This window comes from Aegilops tauschii, chromosome 7, assembly GCF_002575655.3.
Source record: "Aegilops tauschii subsp. strangulata cultivar AL8/78 chromosome 7, Aet v6.0, whole genome shotgun sequence".
NCBI lineage: Eukaryota > Viridiplantae > Streptophyta > Magnoliopsida > Poales > Poaceae > Aegilops > Aegilops tauschii.
The window spans coordinates 615,194,701-615,214,977 of NC_053041.3; the positions used below are offsets into that span (position 1 = coordinate 615,194,701).

Consider the following 20,277-nt stretch of genomic DNA (forward strand, 5'->3'; position numbering starts at 1 on the left):
GCACACACTTGCTGGCTTCTTTGCACAAAACTCCCTCACTTCTACTTATTTACCTCTCGTACCGATAGCACCAGGCCAGCAGCTCACGCCCAAATTCCCCAACCCTAGCTTGCGTACAAGCCGCCTCCTGGACCAATCCTCTGGTCCATCTTCCTCCGGCTTGCCGACGGTGGCGGCGATCCAGATCCGGTGCCTAGCTGGGCGAGTATGCCTAGCGGAGGTGCCGTTCCAGCTTCTGTTCGTCTCATCGCCGGCGGTCTGGCTGCCCCGGCGGACCTCGCTCTGTCCTAAGAGAACAAGAACTGGATGGTACTCTTCTCTGGCGACCAGAGGTCGACCTCGCCCCATTCTTTTTTCTACCTCAACCCGCCATTCTCCACATGTCGCCACCCACCCCGCCGACGTCGGAGAAGAAAACTCCAATCTGAAGGTATGCTCATCTATGAGTCTGCTGTCAATTTCAGAGTTAATTTTGTAGCCTTTTATCTAGAAAGTATTTTGGTTCAGATTTTACTACAACTGTCCATATCATGTAAATAATACCTGAGTTCCTCCAATCGAGAGAAGATTTAGAAAGATTTAGAAATTTTGAATGTTTGGAAGTGATATGAATGTCTACATTTTTAAATTTGAACATATGCACATACAGTGTAGATGATATAATTTGATCGTCACTAGCAGTAGCTTGGAAGCTTGGAACGGTTTTTGAGAAAATGATATATTCACATAGATATGCCTGAGCAGTACAGTAGCTAACCCACTAGCAGGACACTATGCTATATATATAGGGAGCTAAAGGAGATTACCCAAGATATGTATGCCTTTCAGTTTGACTGGCCTTTGGTATCGCTAAAGATGTATGTATGTGATTTAGTATCAATCCTTCTTCGATGACATTAGCCTCACTACAACGGCAGACGGCAAAGCCTTTGCCGTCTGCCGCGGATGGCAAAAGGCTCCGGCAAAGTAGGCTACGGTAAAGAGCTTCTTTGCCGTCTGCTTTCTGAAGCGGACGGCAAAGGGGCCTTTGCCATCAGCGGCGGACGATAAAGAAAGCCGACGGCAATAAATGGGCTGTTAGTCCGTTAGGCGGCTAACGGCAGCCTTTGCCGTCCGCCGCTGATGGCAAAGAGCATCCGGCCTTTGCCGTCCGCCGAATGACGTTAGCTGGACGTCACTGCGGGACAAGTCTTTGCCGTCTGCCACTGAGGCAAAGCCTTTGCCGTCCGCCGCTGTAGGCAAACTGACCAAATGGGTCAGCTCCCAGGGAGCACAGGTGGCCGCCGCGTGGCTTCTTTGCCGTCCGCGGCGGACGGCAAAGGCGCCTTTGCCATCAGCGGCTGACGGCAAAGGTGCCTCTTTTTTCTGTTTTTTTAAATCCAGCAATTTTCACAGCAAATATATGACATAAATATATATATTTCACAGGGCTATTTAACAGCAAACATATGACATATCCAGCACATAAGTTTCATCGTGCATACATATATAGTTCCATCCATTCATACATAGCAAGTTGCACATACACATTGTTCCATCCATACATATTACAATGCAAAGTTTCATCAAGATAGCAAGTTCCATCATAGCAAGCTAGAAGAATACTAGAGGAGAATGAAAGAAAAAACAAGCACTCCATCATAGCAAGCTAGCTTCCGTGAAGTGAATGAAATCTGCAAAAAAGGCAAATAAGAAAGTTAGAAAAAAGTGACTAGAAGAAGAAGTATATGCCATTTATAAGCTAACTTAGGTAAAAATGGATCATTTATGAGCTAACTTAGTTGAAATGGATCATTTATGAGCTAACCTAGGTGAAATAGATCGTTTATGAGCTAACTTAGGTATAATGCATCATTTTAGAGCTAACCTAGGTAAGATGGGTCATTTCGGAACTAACCTAGGTGAAATGGATCGTTTTTTACCTAAGTTTGGTGAAATGGATCGTTTATGAGCTAACCTAGGTGAAATAGATCGTTTATGAGCTAACTTTGGTAAAAATGCATCATTTTAGAGCTAACCTAGGTGTGATGGGTCATTTTGGAGCTAAACTAGGTAAAATGGATCGTTTGTGAGCTAACCTAGGTGAAATGGATCGTTTATGAGCTAATCTATGTAAAATGGATCATTTTAGAGCTAACTTGGGTAAAATGCATCATTTTGGAGCTAACCTAGGTAAGATGGGTCATTTTGGAGCTAACATAGGTAAAATGGGTCATTTTAGATCTAACATAGGTAAAATGGATCATTTTGGAGTTAGTCTAGGTAAAATGGGTCATTTTAGAGCTAACTTGGGGAAATGGATCATTTATGAGCTAACTAAGGTATAATGGGTTATTTTAGAGCTAACTTAGGTAAAATGGATTGTTTATGAGCTAATTATGCCATTTTTGACATAAGTAAGCTAAGTACATGTCATTATTGAGCAAACCTAGTTAACTAAGCATACTAGAGCTAACTTAGGTCATTTTGGAGGAAACAAAGCTAAGTATAGATCGTTTTAGAGCTAACTTAGGTAAAATAGATGGTTTTGGAGGTCAGTAAGCTTATTAAGTCATTTTGGAGGAAAAGAAGCTAACTCTAGGTCATTGTGGTAAGCATATTGGAGGAAATAAGACTAAGTCTAGGTCTTTATGCATTTGTTAAGCAAAACACTAGAAGAAACTTACCAGCGCCCACCATCTTTCAACACCTGCCATGACAAAGAGTAAACGAAATTAGTACAACATAAAAAAAATACCGACATGAATAATAATATGTATATCACTTAAGTGTATCATCATCAAGTACAACATAAAAAAATTATATACCTGACACTACTAATAATCTCGATCACTATCATCAATAAATGCATAATCATCATCATGTTGGGGAACGTAGCAGAAATTCAAAATTTTCTACGCATCACCAAGATCAATCTATGGAGTAACCTAGCAACGAGGGGAAGGGGAGTGCATCTACATACCATTGTAGATCGCGATGCGGAAGCGTTGCAAGAACGCGGATGAAGTAGTCGTACTCGTAGCGATTCAGATCGCGGTTGGTTCCGATCTAAGCACCGAAGTACGGTGCCTCCGCGTTCAACACACGTGCAGCCCGGTGACGTCTCCCATGCCTTGATCCAGCAAGGAGAGAGGGAGAGGTTGGGGAAGACTCCATCCAACAGCAGCACAACGGCATGGTGGTGATGGAGGAGCGTGGCAATCCCGCAGGGCTTCGCCAAGCACCGCGGGAGAGGAGGAGGAGGAGGTAGGGCTGCGCAAGGGAGAGGGAATCTCATGTCTTTGCAGCCCCCAATGCCTCAACTATATATAGGGGAGAGGGAGGGGGCTGCGCCCCCTCTAGGGTTTCCACCCCAAGGGGTGCGGCAGCCCCAAACCCATCTAGGGTGGCGGCCAAGTGGGGGAGAGGGAGGCGCACCAGGCATGGGCCTTAAGGGCCCATCTGCCCTAGTGTTTGCCCCCTCTTCTCTCCAGGCGCATGGGCCTTGGTGGGGAGGCGCCCCAGCCCTCCTAGGGGCTGGTCCCTTCTCACACTTGGCCCATGTATGCCTCCGGGGCCTTGTGGCCCCTCCCGGTGGACCCCCGGACCCCTCCGGTGGTCCCGGTACACTACCGGTGATGCCCGGAACACTTCCGGTGGCCAAAACCATACTTCCTATATATAAATCTTTACCTCCGGACCATTCCGGAACTCCTCGTGACGTCCGGGATCTCATCCGGGACTCCGAACAACATTCGGTAACCACGTACATACTTTCCCTATAACCCTAGCGTCATCGAACCTTAAGCGTGTAGACCCTACGGGTTCGGGAACCATGCAGACATGACCGAGACGTTCTCCGGTCAATAACCAACAGCGGGATCTGGATACCCATGTTGGCTCCCACATGTTCCCCGATGATCTCATCGGATGAACCATGATGTCGGGGATTCAATCAATCCCGTATACAATTCCCTTTGTCTATCGGTATGTTACTTGCCCGAGATTCGATCGTCGGTATCCCGATACCTTGTTCAATCTCGTTACCGGCAAGTCTCTTTACTCGTTCCGTAACTCACATCATCCCGTGATCAACTCCTTGGTCACATTGTGCACATTATGATGATGTCCTACCGAGTGGGCCCAGAGATACCTCTCCGTTTACACGGAGTGACAAATCCCAGTCTCGATTCGTGCCAACCCAACAGACACTTTCGGAGATACCCGTAGTGCACCTTTATAGCCACCCAGTTACGTTGTGACGTTTGGTACACCCAAAGCATTCCTACGGTATCCGGGAGTTGCACAATCTCATGGTCTAAGGAAATGATACTTGACATTAGAAAAGCTCTGAGCAAACGAACTACACGATCTTGTGCTAGGCTTAGGATTGGGTCTTGTCCATCACATCATTCTCCTAATGATGTGATCCCGTTATCAACGACATCCAATGTCCATGGTCAGGAAACCGTAACCATCTATTGATCAACGAGCTAGTCAACTAGAGGCTTACTAGGGACATGGTGTTGTCTATGTATCCACACATGTATCTGAGTTTCCTATCAATACAATTCTAGCATGGATAATAAACGATTATCATGAACAAGGAAATATAATAATAACCTATTTATTATTGCCTCTAGGGCATATTTCCAACAGTCTCCCACTTGCACTAGAGTCAATAATCTAGTCCACATCACCATGTGATTAACACTCATAGGTCACATCACCATGTGACCAACATCCAAAGAGTTTACTAGAGTCAACAATCTAGTTCACATCACTATGTGATTAACACTCAATGAGTTCTGGTTTAATCATGTTATGCTTGTGAGAGAGGTTATTAGTCGACGGGTCTGAACCTTTCAGATCCGTGTGTGGTTTACGAATATCTATGTCATCTTGTGGATGCTACCACGCGCTATTTGGAGCCATTTCAAATCATTGCTCTACTATACGAATCCGGTTTACTACTCAGAGTCATCCGGATTAGTGTCAAAGTTCGCATCGACGTAACCCTTTACGACGAACTCCTTTTCACCTCCATAATCGAGAAAATTCCTTAGTCCACTAGGTACTAAGGATAAGTTCGACCACTGTCATGTGATCCTTTCCCGGATCACTATTGTACCCCTTGACCAACTCATGGCAAGGCACACTTCATGTGCGGTACACAGCATAGCATACTGTAGAGCCTACGTCTAAAGCATAGGGGACGACCTTCGTCCTTTCTCTCTCTTCTGCTGTGGTCAGGTCTTGAGTCTTACTCAATACTCACACCTTGTAACACAGCCAAGAACTCCTTCTTTGCTGATCTATTTTGAACTCTTTCAAAATCGTGTCAAGGTGTGTGTTCTTTGAAAGTATCATCAGGCGTCTTGATCTATCTCTATAGATCTTGATGCCCAATATGTAAGCAGCTTTATCCAGGTCTTCCTTTGAAAAACTCCTTTCAAACAACCCTTTATGCTTTCCAGAAATTTTACATCATTTCGGATCAACAATATGTCATTCACATATACTTATCAGAAATGTTGTAGCGCTCCCACTCACTTTATTGTAAATACAAGTTTCTAACAAACTTTGTATAAACCCAAAAACTTTGATCACTCCATCAAAGCATATATTCTGACTCCGAGATGCTTGCTCTAATCCATGGAAGGATCGCTGGAGCTAGCATACCTTTTAGCATCCTTAGGATCGACAAAACCTTTCTGATTGTATCACATACAACCTTTCCTTGCGAAAACTGGTAAGGAAACTTGTTTTGACATCCATCTGCCAGATTTCATAAATGCAGCTAATGCTAACTTGATTCCGACGGACTTAAGCATCGCTACGGATGAGAAAATCTCATCGTAGTCAACTCCTTGAACTTGTGAAAATACTCTTTGCCACAAGTCGAGCTTCATAGACGGTAACATTACCGTCCATGTCTGTCTTCTTCTTAAAGATCCATTTATCTCGGATTTCATGGTTTCTAACCATTTGTCGGAATATGGGCCCACCATCGCTTCTCCATAGCTCGTAGGTTCAGTATTGTCCAACAACATGATATCTCAGACAGGATCACGTACCACTCTGAAGTAGCACGCATCCTCGTCATCCTACGAGGTTTGGTAGTGACTTGATCCGAAGTTTCATGATCACTATCATAAGCTTTCCACTTCAATTGGTGTAGGTGGCACAGGAACAACTTCATGTGCCTTGCTACACACTAGTTGAAGTGACGGTTCAATAACCTTATCAAGTCTCCACCATCCTCCCACTCAATTCTTTCGAGAGAAACTTTTCCTCGAGAAAGGACTCGTTTCTAGAAGCAATTACTTTTGCTTCCAGATCTGAAATAGGAGGTATACCCAACTGTTTTGGGTATTCTATGAAGATGCATTTATCCGCTTTGGGTTCGAGCTTATTAGCCTGAAACTTTTTCACATAAGCATCGCAGCCCCAAACTTTTAAGAAACGACAACTTAGGTTTCTCTAAACGGTGTCGTCTCAACAGAATTGCGTGGTGCCCCTTTTAAAGTGAATGCGGTTGTCTCTAATGCCTAACCCATAAACGATAGTGGTAATTCGATAAGAGACATCATGGTATGCACCATATCCAATAGGGTGCAGTTATGATGTTCGGACACACCATCACACTATGGTGTTCCAGGCGGTATTACTTGTGAAACACTTTCCACAATGTCTTAATTGTGTGCCAAACTCGTAACTCAGATACTCATCTCTATGATCATATCACAGACATTTTATCCTCTTGTCACGACGATCTTCAACTTCACTCTGAAATTACTTGAACCTTTCAATAATTCAGACTTGTGTTTCATCAAGCAAATACACTCAGCATCTACTCAAATCATCTGTGAAGTAAGAACATAACGATATCCACTGCATGCCTCAGCACTCATTGGACTGCATACATCAAAATGTATTACTTCCAATAAGTTGCTCTCTTGTTCCATTTTACTGAAAACGAGGCCTTTCAGTCATCTTGCCCATGTGGTATGATTTGCATGTCTCAAGTGATTCAAAATCAAGTGAGTCCAAACGATCCATCTACATGGAGTTTCTTCATGCATATATACCAATAGACATGGTTCGCATGTCTCAATCTTTTCAAAACGAGTGAGTCCAAAGATCCATCTACATGGAGCTTCTTCATGCGTTCTATACCAATATGACTCAAATGGCAGTGCCACAAGTATGTGGTACTATCATTACTATTTTATATCTTTTGGCACGAACATGTGTATCACTGCGATCGAGATTCATTTTAGGTGCAAGACCATTGAAGGTTTTATTCAAATAAACAGAGTAACCATTATTCTCCTTAAATGAATAACCGTATTCCGATAAACATAATCCAATCATGCTCAACGCAAACACCAAATCTCGATAGTAGAGGGAGCATGCGATGCTTGATCACATCAACTTTGGAAACACTTCCAACATACATCGTCATCTCACCTTTAGCTAGTCTCCATTTATTCTGCAGCTTTTATTACTAACACTTAGCAACCGAACCGGTATCTAATACCCTGGTGCTGCTAGGAGTACTAGTAAAGTACACATTCATATAATGTATGTCTAATATACTTCTGTCGACCTTGCCTGCCTTCTCATCTACCAAATATCTAGGGTAGTACTGCTTCAGTGACCGTTCCTCTCATTACAGAAGCACTTAGTCTCGGGTTTGGGTTCAACCTTGGGATTCTTCACTAGAGCAGCAAACGACTTGCTGTTTCATGAAGTATCCCTTTTGCCCTTGCCCTTCTTAAACTAGTGGTTTTACTAACCATCAACAATTGATGCTCCTTCTTGATTTCTACTTTCGCGGTGTCAAACATCGCGAGTTGCTTAAGGATCATCATAACTATCCCTGATATGTTATAGTTCATCACGAAGCTCTACTAGCTTTGTGGCAGTGACTATGGAGAACTATCACTATCTCATCTGGGAGATTAACTCCCACTCGATTCAAGCGATTGTGGTACTCAGACAATCTGAGCACATGCTCAACGATTGAGCTTTTCTCCCTTAGTTTGCAGGCTTAAGAAACTTGTCAGAGGTCTCATACCTCTTGACGTGGGCACTAGTCTGAAATCCCAATTTCAGTCTTCGGAACATCTCATATGTTCTGCGACGTTTCAAAAACATCTTTGGTGCCACAATTCTAAACCGTTAGCAATAAGCACTGAACTATCACGTAGTCATCAAAACGTGTATGTCAGATGTTTCGTAACATCTACAGACGACGCTGAGGTTCAGCACACCGAGCGGTGCATTAAGGACATAAGCCTTCTGTGCAGCAATGAGGACAATCCTCAGTTTACGGACCTAGTCCGCATAATTGCTACTACCAACTTTCAACTAAATTTTCTCTAGGAACATATCTTAAACAGTAGAACTAAAGCGCAAGCTATGACATAATTTGCAGAGTCCTTTTGACTATGTTCATGATAATGAAGTTCATCTGATTATTGAACTCCCACTCAGATAGACATCCCTCTAGTCATCTAAGTGATACATGATCCGAGTCAAACTAGGCCGTGTCCGATCATCACGTGAGACGGACTAGTCATCATCGGTGAACATCTCCATGTTGATCGCATCTACTATACGACTCATGTTCGACCTTTCGGTCTCTTGTGTTCCGAGGCCATGTCTGTACATGCTAGGCTCGTCAAGTCAACCTAAGTGTTTCGCATGTGTTCCGAGGCCATGTCTGTACATGCTAGGCTCGACAACACCCGTTGTATTCGAACGTTAGAATCTATCACACCCGATCATCACGTGGTGCTTCGAAACAACGAACCTTCGCAACGGTGCACAGTTAGGGGGAACACGTCTCTTGAAATTATTATAAGGGATCATCTTACTTACTACCGTCGTTCTAAGCAAATAAGATGCATAACATGATAAACATCACATGCAATCAAATAGTGACATGATATGGCCAATATCATTTTGCTCCTTTGATCTCCATCTTCGGGGCACCATGATCATCTTTGTCACCGGCATCACACCATGATCTCCATCATCATGATCTCCATCATTGTGTCTTCATGAAGTTGTCACGCCAACGATTACTTCTACTTCTATGGCTAACGCGCTTAGCAATAAAGTAAAGTAATTTACATGGCGTTATTCAATGACACGCAGGTCATACAAAAAATAAAGACAACTCCTATGGCTCCTGCCGGTTGTCATACTCATCGACATGCAAGTCGTGATTCCTATTACAAGAATATGATCAATCTCATACATCACATATATCATTCATCACATCTTCTGGCCATATCACATCACATAGCACATGCTGCAAAAACAAGTTAGACGTCCTCTAATTGTTGTTGCAAGTTTTTACGTGGCTTGTATAGGTTTCTAGCAAGAACGTTTCTTACCTACGTAAAACCACAATGTGATATGCCAATTTCTATTTACCCTTCATAAGGACCCTTTTCATCGAATTCGTTCCGACTAAAGTGGGAGAGACAGACACCCGCTAGCCACCTTATGCAACTAGTGCATGTCAGTCGGTGGAACCTGTCTCACGTAAGCGTACGTGTAAGGTCGGTCCGGGCCGCTTCATCCCACAATGCCGCCGAAACAAGATAAGACTAGTAGCGGCAAGAAGAATTGGCAACATCGACGCCCACAACTACTTTGTGTTCTACTCGTGCATAGAAACTACGCATAGACCTAGCTCATGATGCCACTGTTGGGGAACGTAGCAGAAATTCAAAATTTTCTACGCATCACCAAGATCAATCTATGGAGTAACCTAGCAACGAGGGGAAGGGGAGTGCATCTACATACCATTGTAGATCGCGATGCGGAAGCGTTGCAAGAACGCGGATGAAGTAGTCGTACTCGTAGCGATTCAGATCGCGGTTGGTTCCGATCTAAGCACCGAAGTACGGTGCCTCCGCGTTCAACACACGTGCAGCCCGGTGACGTCTCCCATGCCTTGATCCAGCAAGGAGAGAGGGAGAGGTTGGGGAAGACTCCATCCAACAGCAGCACAACGGCATGGTGGTGATGGAGGAGCGTGGCAATCCCGCAGGGCTTCGCCAAGCACCGCGGGAGAGGAGGAGGAGGAGGTAGGGCTGCGCAAGGGAGAGGGAATCTCATGTCTTTGCAGCCCCCAATGCCTCAACTATATATAGGGGAGAGGGAGGGGGCTGCGCCCCCTCTAGGGTTTCCACCCCAAGGGGTGCGGCAGCCCCAAACCCATCTAGGGTGGCGGCCAAGTGGGGGAGAGGGAGGCGCACCAGGCATGGGCCTTAAGGGCCCATCTGCCCTAGTGTTTGCCCCCTCTTCTCTCCAGGCGCATGGGCCTTGGTGGGGAGGCGCCCCAGCCCTCCTAGGGGCTGGTCCCTTCTCACACTTGGCCCATGTATGCCTCCGGGGCCTTGTGGCCCCTCCCGGTGGACCCCCGGACCCCTCCGGTGGTCCCGGTACACTACCGGTGATGCCCGGAACACTTCCGGTGGCCAAAACCATACTTCCTATATATAAATCTTTACCTCCGGACCATTCCGGAACTCCTCGTGACGTCCGGGATCTCATCCGGGACTCCGAACAACATTCGGTAACCACGTACATACTTTCCCTATAACCCTAGCGTCATCGAACCTTAAGCGTGTAGACCCTACAGGTTCGGGAACCATGCAGACATGACCGAGACGTTCTCCGGTCAATAACCAACAGCGGGATCTGGATACCCATGTTGGCTCCCACATGTTCCCCGATGATCTCATCGGATGAACCATGATGTCGGGGATTCAATCAATCCCGTATACAATTCCCTTTGTCTATCGGTATGTTACTTGCCCGAGATTCGATCGTCGGTATCCCGATACCTTGTTCAATCTCGTTACCGGCAAGTCTCTTTACTCGTTCCGTAACTCACATCATCCCGTGATCAACTCCTTGGTCACATTGTGCACATTATGATGATGTCCTACCGAGTGGGCCCAGAGATACCTCTCCGTTTACACGGAGTGACAAATCCCAGTCTCGATTCGTGCCAACCCAACAGACACTTTCGGAGATACCCGTAGTGCACCTTTATAGCCACCCAGTTACGTTGTGACGTTTGGTACACCCAAAGCATTCCTACGGTATCCGGGAGTTGCACAATCTCATGGTCTAAGGAAATGATACTTGACATTAGAAAAGCTCTGAGCAAACGAACTACACGATCTTGTGCTAGGCTTAGGATTGGGTCTTGTCCATCACATCATTCTCCTAATGATGTGATCCCGTTATCAACGACATCCAATGTCCATGGTCAGGAAACCGTAACCATCTATTGATCAACGAGCTAGTCAACTAGAGGCTTACTAGGGACATGGTGTTGTCTATGTATCCACACATGTATCTGAGTTTCCTATCAATACAATTCTAGCATGGATAATAAACGATTATCATGAACAAGGAAATATAATAATAACCTATTTATTATTGCCTCTAGGGCATATTTCCAACACATCATCACTATAATCAATGACGGGTTCATAGGGTTCAGTGGCATCAACATGTGGAAGGCCACCTTGACGTAATCGGTCAAGCATTGACAGGTCATCCGCAGTAGTAACCTCTTCTTGTTCCGGCTCTTCTTGTTCCTCCTCTAGGTTGATGTCGGATTCACTGTCGCTGTCTACTTCAATATTTTGGGGTGAAGTATAGCGGTTCTTGAAACGCTTTTTGGAAAGACATGTCTCTTGGAAAAATTCTCCTTCATATGTGTCTGGGTTAATGTGAGGTTCATAATCCTCTTCCTTTGGGGGAGATAGTCTAGCACGTGGTTGCACTTCATAAACGACATCCCAACCTTTCATATTTGGATTAGTTTGGCAGGCCCACGGTAGATAGAATACTTGGGTCGCCTGTTGAGCCGTAATATAGACATCAGGAACATCTAAATGGGTGCTTTGTTTGATTTCAACTAGCCCTATATGTTCATGAGTCCTTCTAGTCTCCTTCGGCTGAAACCAATAACATTTGAAGAGTACGACATTCGGTGGGTTGTCACCATAGAATATAAGTTCATAAATTGCTTCAACTCTCCCATAATACTCGGTACCTCCTTCGCCGATAGCAGATACACAACAATTTGTAGACTTTCGGTCGGCCATAGATAGCTCTTTGCCATAGGTACGAAAGCGATACCCGTTGATGTCGTATTTGTCAAATGAACGGACCTTATAGTCAAAACCATTAGCGACTTGTCTCAATTCAGTGTCCATAGACTCTGAATTAGCCTACAAGTTTAATACGAATGTAATGACATGGTCTAATAGAAATTAGCGAATGTAATGAAATGGTCTAATAGAAATTACCGTTTGTTTGAACCAAGAGATGAAACCGGGATAGCCGCCTCCTTGCTTTGCGAGAAGCTCATACTCTTCGACGGAATCCTTTTGGATTACCGCTCCATACGGGAATATGGCGACGTATCGACTGTATGAAATATCCAGGAATAAGAGCAGTTCAAAGGAAACAGAAGTTGCGAAACAATGTACCGAGAACTTACTCAATGTACGGCCGCACTTCTGTCAGGTTGTTGAAGATATACAACGTAATGGTCTGCCATTCTTCGTTATCCAAAGATACTGGTTTCGAACCACTGGCTGGTGCGAGATTCCCTTTGAGTAGGCTGAGGTTGGATCCACCCTTTTGAGGTTCGTCAGCATTGTACCGAGGCTTCGGATTATGCAAATGACGATTTTTGGCTTTGTAGTGTGTTGTCACGAAGTTTGCCGCCTCCTCAGTGATGAATGCCTCAGCCATCGATGCTTCAATTCTACGTTTATTTTTATATTTTTGTCGAAGCGTCTTCTGCATCCTCTCAGTTGGGTAGCACCAACGATTTTGCACGCCCCCCCCCCCCCAATCTTGCCTCGGTCGGGAGATGCAAAATCAAATGCTGCATTGGATTAAAGAAGCCCGGTGGAAAGATCTTCTCTAACTTGCAGATCAACTCCGGCGCCAACTCTTCCATTTCTTCTAGCACACCAGGCGATAGTTCTTTCGCACAAAGAACACGGAAGAAATAGCTGAGTTCTGCCAGTACTAGCCATTCATCCTCAGGGATGAAGCCACGCAACATCACCGGCATTACCCGCTCAATCCATATGTGCCAATCATGACTCTTGAGACCAAATATCTACAATTTATCAAGACTCGCTCCCCTCTTTAGATTCGCTGCATACCCATCGGGGAACATCAACTGCATTTTCACCCACAAGATAATTTCCCTCATAGCTGGCCTTCCAAGATTGAACCATGTCTTTGGCTTCGTCCAGTTCTGCTTTCCTTTCGGTTCTTTCATGTTTTGTAACGGCCTATCACATAGCGCCTCCAGATCGACTCTAGCCTTAGTATTATCCTTTGACTTCCCATCTATGCCGAACAATGTACCAAAAAGTGCCTCGGTGATATTCTTCTCAGTGTGCATCACGTCGATGTTGTGTGGGCAAAGGAGGTCTTTGAAGTAAGGCAGATCCCATAAGCATGTCTTGTGAGTCCAGGCGTGCTTAGAATTATACCCCTTGAAGTACCCTGGACGCTCTGGATCTGGCTCGAGAGCGTTTAACTGATCCAGGGTCTGTTGGCCTGTCAACGCAGGTGGTGCAGAGTTTTGACAACTCTACCTCTGATGAAGTTCTTCTTGTCTTTCCTGAACTTATGGCGAGGATCCAGGAACTGTCTATGCATGTCGAAGCAAGAAAACTTGCGACCGGCCTGAAGCCAACGAAACTCAAGAGCTCCCTTGCATCTGGGGCACGGGAACCTTCCATGCACACACCAGCCAACGAATAGCGCATACGCCGGCAAGTCATGCGTCGAGTACATGTACCAGACACGCATTATGAAGTTCCGTTTGCTATAGGCATCGTATGTCTTGAACCCATTATCCCAGGCTTCTTGCAATTCGTCCTTAAGCGGCTGCATGTACACATTCATATTTTTCCCCGGATAGTTGGGCCCTGGAATTATCAACGTCAGGAAAATGTTCTTTCTTTGCATAATCTGTCCGGGGGGAGATTGAGTGGAAAGACAAATACGGGCCAACAACTGTATTGGGCTGCCGTCATACCAAACACACTGAACCCATCCGTGCTGATGCCGACTCAAGGATGCCTCGGATCTGCCGCTTTGTCAGCATGTAATTCATCAAACTTTTTCCACGCAACACCATCCGATGTGTGTACCATCATCAGATTCCCATCTGCATCTAGTTCGGTTCTTTTGCCTGTTTTGTGCCATGTCATCTGTTTGGCCGTCTCTTCGACCATGAAAAGACGTTGAAGTCTTGGTACGATTGGCATATACCGAAGAACACTAACGGGGATTTTGGTCTGTGTCTTCTCACCCATACCGTTGTCTACCACAACATACCTGGAAGACTTGCAAATGGGACAATAGTTCAAGTCCGCATAGTCAAGCCTAAATAAGGCACATCCTTTCTCACAGGCATGTATCTTCTCATAGGGCATCTTCAGTGCACGGAGGATTTTGTCCAACTGGTACAGGTTTGCAGGCATTACATGGCCTTTGGGTAGAAAGCGTCCAAATACTGTCATTATTGCGTCGTAGCATTCTCTGCCCAAGTTGAACTGAGCCTTCAGAGCCATTACTTGTGAGATGGCATCCAACTGACAAAGCTCAGTGTGCTCGTGGAGCGGACGTTTTGAAGACTCCAACATTTCATTGAAGGCCTTTGCAGATTCTTCCATCTCCTCATCCGAATCCCGAGCATCATCATAGTCTTGCACCATGTTTTCCATCCCGGTACCATGCTCGTCGGTGCGACGACGATCCAGCTCAGCTCTGTCACGTTGGGCAGACTCACCATGATATGTCCACACCATATAATCGGGCGTAAAACCACTCTTCTGCAGGTGTTTGCCCATTTCATCCTCTGTCCTCTTTTACCAATTGCCGCACCGGAAACAGGGGCACCAGGTTTTCCTCTGGCCATTTGCAAATGCGGCTTGCACAAACCCCTTGGTTTTTGTGAACCATTCAGCGCTCCATTTGTTCTGACCAGTATGACCGGTATACATCCACGCACGATCACTCATCTTGACTTTCAGAGCTACTGGACACACAACAAATATATATATATATATATATATATATATATATATATATATATAATTCACCATGTATATATTCATCAGTTGATCTACTTTGTCAATTTTATTACGTCCATGCAACCTACACTCTAATAGGTAATGATAGGTCCTAATCCCACCCGAGTATGTGTAGATTGGGTTCATTTTCCCATGCTATGCTCCGGATCCGACGCAAAATTTCGGCAGCACCTCCCCGCTGTTCTCCTGATACACGTCTCTGCAATAAACAGAGAGGATGTGTACCCGGAGAACAACAGGGGAGGCACTGACGAAATTTATGCGTCGGATCCGGAGCAAAGCATATGGGAAAACGAACCCAATCTACACATACTCGGGCTGTCCATGGATAGCGTTGGACAATTCGAAAGAATCAAGGTTATAAATATGCAAATGCATGCATATTTATAACTATAACGCTTTCGAACGGGAGACACATATTGGTTACGCATACTGATGATTCAAGACACATATATAGCTAGCTATCAAGTTTCATCGGCACGAACACCGGAACAGAGCAAATAATTAATGGGGGAGGACGACATGTCATTTGTGCTCACCCACGAACGAAGGGGCAGAGCTCGTCAAACGCACGGCGAGGTCGTCGAACACCAAACCTCGCAGCGATGAAACAACTGCACATTTAAATCTACCCGATCAACACAATTATATATGATGTTTTTCATAACAAAGTCGAAAAATATATGAACTAACTCATAATTCACAAATATATGACCCCGTCGGCCTCTGGACGGCCAAAGAGCACCTTTTCGGGAGGTGTCGGGGGTCGGGGTGTCGTGTCGGTGTCGGGGTGCCGTGTCGGGGTTGGGGTGCTGTTTCGGGGTCGGGGTGTCGTGTCGGGGTCTGGTGTCGGGGTCGGGGTGTCGGGGTCAGGGGGTCAGGGGGTTGGGGTGTCGTGTCGGGGTCGGGGTGTCGGGGTGTGGTGTCGGTGTCGGGGTCAGGGGGTCGGGGTGTCGGGGTGTCGTGTCGGGGTCGGGGTGTCGGGGTGTGGTGTCGGGGTCGGGGTGTCGGGGTGTGGTGTCGGGGTCGGGGTGTCGGGGTGTGGTGTCGGGATCGGGGTGTCGGGGTCAGGGGGGTCAGGGGGTCGGGGTGTCGGGGTGTGGTGTCGGGGTCAGGGGGTCGGGGTGTTTCCTTCTATCCTTCTTCTTTCTTTCTCTTCTTCTTCTTCTTTCCTTTCTTCTTCTTCTTCTTTCATCTTATTTCTACTTCTTTTACTTCTTTTCGTTTCTTCTTTTCTTCTTCTTCTACTTCTTCTACTTCTTTTCTTCTTCTTCTTTTTTCATCTTTTTTCTACTTCTTTTCTTTTCTTCCTTTCTTCTTCTTCTACTTCTTTTCTTCTTCTTCTTTTTTCATCTTTTTTCTACTTCTTTTATTTTCTTCTTCTTCTACTTCTTCTACTTCTTTTCTTCTACATATTCTTTTTTCTTCTACTTCTTTTCTTCTTTTCTTCTAACACTAACACTATATAACACATATCTAGCACTAAATCTATCACTAACAATTAAACAGCAAAAAAATGAAAAAACAGAAAAAAAAAAGAAAAAAATAACTCACCGGAGCAACGGGACGGTCGGGGCAGTGGGGCGGGTGGGCCGGCGATGTGGTGGCGCGCCGGGGCGCCGGGATGGTGGAGCGACGGGGCGTCGGCGGGTGGGGTGGGGGCGGCGGGGTGGTGGGGCGACGGGGCAAGCGGGGGCGGGGGCGGCGCCGGGCAGCGGGGGCGACGCCGGGCGGCGGGATGGTGGGGCGACGGGGCGTCGGCGGGTGGGGTGGGGACGGCGGGGTGGTGGGGACGGCGGGGTGGTGGGGCGACGGGGCAAGCGGGGGCGGGGGCGGTGGCGGGGGCGGCGGTGGGTGGATCTGGTGGCGTGGCGTCGGGGAGGAGAGAGGGAGAGAAACAGAGAGGAGTAACGGGCGGGGAGGGGCGGCTCGATCGGCCGTTAGTTAGGTTAGGTTAGTTAGCCTTTGCCGTCGGCCAAGCCTTTGTCATCCGCTTTTTTTATCTCGGCAAAGAGGGGGGCCGTTAAGTTTTTTCTAATCGGCTCGTTAGTGGGGGCCACCTCTCTCTTTGCCGTCAGCCAGCAGACGGCAAAGAAGTGACAGATGGCAAAGACCTTCTTTGCCGTCTGCCAGTTGTTTGCCGTCTGCTTTTTGGTAGCTGATGGCAAAGACCTTCTTTGTCGTCTGCTAGCGGACGGCAAAGAACTGGCAGACGGCAAAATCCCTGATTCCAGTAGTGCTTGTTTATTATTATTTTCCTGTGCTATTGTAGTTTTCGTATTATTACAAGGTATAGCATAATGCATGCCATCTAATTATTTGTTTATAATCTGCATATGTAGGACTATCATAAATCTCCCTTTAAATTTCTCGATGTCCTTCTATTTGTCCTTACCGTTTATATGTTTAACCTATTCCTTGAAACTATAATCTATTGATTGGAAGTCTATGCATGGATGTGCAAGCTTTCACCCCCTGTGAATCTGGAGCCTATGTTCATATTTTCTCAAGGTATCCAGATAGATTTTTGCATGCCCAGTTTGCTTGTATCTAATTTTGCAAGGTATTTTACATATGCCATGGCCTACTAGAGTATCCGAACAATAACTATTGAGCTCTTTATTAGGTCAGTTGTGGCAAATGGCTTAAAGTACTATCTGGTCCTTCTATATGTTTGAGGAATTTCATCCTAAGTTTGACATCTAGGTTATGTATCATGGGTTGGAGCAGCAAACGAAGCTGGACATAATGACCACCTCTCTTCTCAAAATGTGTTGTATGCAATTCGTACATGTTTCTAACATACTCATATTTATTTTCTGTGGTTAACTAGGTGGATTGAACCGATGAAGGGTATATAGAGTCCATGGAGGTTGCCATATATTCCAACAGATGAAAGCTCGATTATCAAGAATCACTAAAATAGGAGGCAAAATGATAGATCTTTTTTGGCATGTACCATCAGGTCCTTAATACTTGGTCTTCATGCAAATGTACTAAAAATGATATATGTATGCCTCTTGCGTTGTGTTCTTATGTACTCAAATACTCGAATGCTTGTTGAGTAGTGATAACTTCAGTCCTTTATTTTCTCATGCACTCAGATGCTTCTAGTTACATGTAAATGTACAAAGTTTAGCTTGATCTGGGATGGCTTAATTTCCTCATGTGCTCAAATTTAGGGGGTTTTGTGGTCAACATGTTCAACTCTCTTGAATAATTAGGACTTTGTATTATGAAGAGGAGAGGGGCATCAGCGTTGTGCATATATGAAAATGGTCTTATATTTTTCTACAGCCAAAGAGGAGACATCAACGCTGTCAGGTTTGAAAAATAGTCAAGGACAAAATGATTGGATATGAGAAAGTTAAGGTGGTTACTGCAAAAGTGAAGTTTTATATCTAAGTAGTATCAGGGGGTTTTCATGAAATGTACCTGAGCTGCCTCCACTAGAATCTGTACCATCCATGCTTGATCTGATGGCCCAGATTCGTTTTTCTATTCTTCTGCCATATGCCCAGATTCTACACTAGTTGCTCTAAGTGCCTAGAAAGCCTATCTGAACATCAGTCTCGAGCTGTGGCATGATGCAAGATTCCGGTGCCGTCAACCGGAAGGAGCGGTGTGGTGTGATCGTGTTGTGCAAAGTCGAATGGTAAATTGCGGACATGATGTTCAAAGCGTTTGTAATTTTTCAGTGCTGTGCTTGCACGCTTTTCAAATAATCCTGGGTTGAGATCTGTGTTTGTAATTCCTGACTGAACCTGAAGTCAGGTTTTCTCTTTAAAATGCACGTTTTATAAATAGTAATACGCGTTTGCTATTTGCAAAATGCAACTTGCATCAGTCGACTTGGGAAGAGAAGATGGCGAGATGCAGCCCGAGGCGGGGACGAGGGTGACCGGCGCGCTGTGGCGTCCTTGGTGACATTGAGCTGAGCCGGGAGCGACCTGGCGCTGGGGACGACGCCGTGTTGCTAGTGGAGGGGGGGGGGGGGGGGGAGGGGGTTGTGGGTGGTGGGTATGGGAGGCTCGCCGATGCTGGAGAAGTGGAGAGGAGGCTTGGGCAGGGTGGGGAGGCAAGGCGCGCGTAGCAGCATTGCCTGCCGCGGGTGTAGGTGGTCGCCAAAGTTGAGCAACTAGATATGTTTTTACTTCTTCGGAAACTAGATAGAGGAACTAGATATGAGTGCGGCCGTCCTGGACGCAGCGGCATCTGGACGCAGAAATCCAGCCGCCTGCTGCGCCAAGGTGATGCGCGCACGAAATGAGGGGAAAAGTCACAACGGATGCATACATTGCTATATACACTTCAATACCATGGCCACTTGTGCTCTGTGGCTCGCACGGTGCGGGTACGCATCTGACGCAAAGGGACAGCCTTGCAGGGCGCGGTGACATTTTTTACCACATGGGACCCGGCTGTCGTTTTGGGTACAGTGTCCTGGACGACGCAGGTTTGTTTGCGTGTGCCTGCGACCCACCTCTCGCACTCGACAGACCAAGAACCGGCATTGGGCGACAGGTTAGTAAAACTCCGAGGCTCTATTTTGTTCTTGCCGGTTGCCCGCGCTGGTCTATGCTATCCCCCCGTCCTCCATGGTCCCGTCGCCCCCCTTATGGGTTCTTTTGCGGACCGATTTTTGCAGATTGGCCGGCACGGGGAGCGCTCCAGATCCGCCGGTCCCCGAAGCGCAGGTGTTGGGGGTGCACCTAGCGCCCGGGCCGCCTGGGCAGCGGCAGATCTGCAACACGCCAGATGTGCAATCATCGGGTGCGTCCTGCACGACATTGAGCTCTAGCGGTGGCGGTTGGCCATCGGCGAACGCAGGAACTGGCGCACATTCGTCGGGCGCGCCCGCGCTCAGCCATGACGGCCCCGGCAGCTCGCTGGGAGCCGCGGCTACCTGCAACGGTGGTTCTGTATCTCCGGTTCTAGTGATCTGTCTTGTGCCTTTGTGTCGAAGTAATGACCACGGGTAGCCTAACCGACTCCCCTGGCTCTTCAAAAATTATCGGGCCGATTGAGCCTTCAAGCACCCAAAGCACAGGGCCGCCTTCCCCTAACCGGCTATCTCACAGGCCGACTACTGGAAGGCGGCCCGGCCCTAAAACCCTCCCGAAGA

At 46.4% G+C, this 20,277-nt stretch overlaps 1 long non-coding RNA gene across 1 annotated transcript; it reads left to right on the top strand.

Annotated features, from left to right (window-relative positions):
• The first annotated feature begins 94 nt into the window (after positions 1-94).
• Positions 95-18,316, top strand: LOC120969698 (uncharacterized). The gene is made up of 2 exons (XR_005764047.3): positions 95-430; positions 17,986-18,316. It is a non-coding gene; the product is annotated as an uncharacterized lncRNA (long non-coding RNA).
• Positions 18,317-20,277: the final 1,961 nt, after the last annotated feature.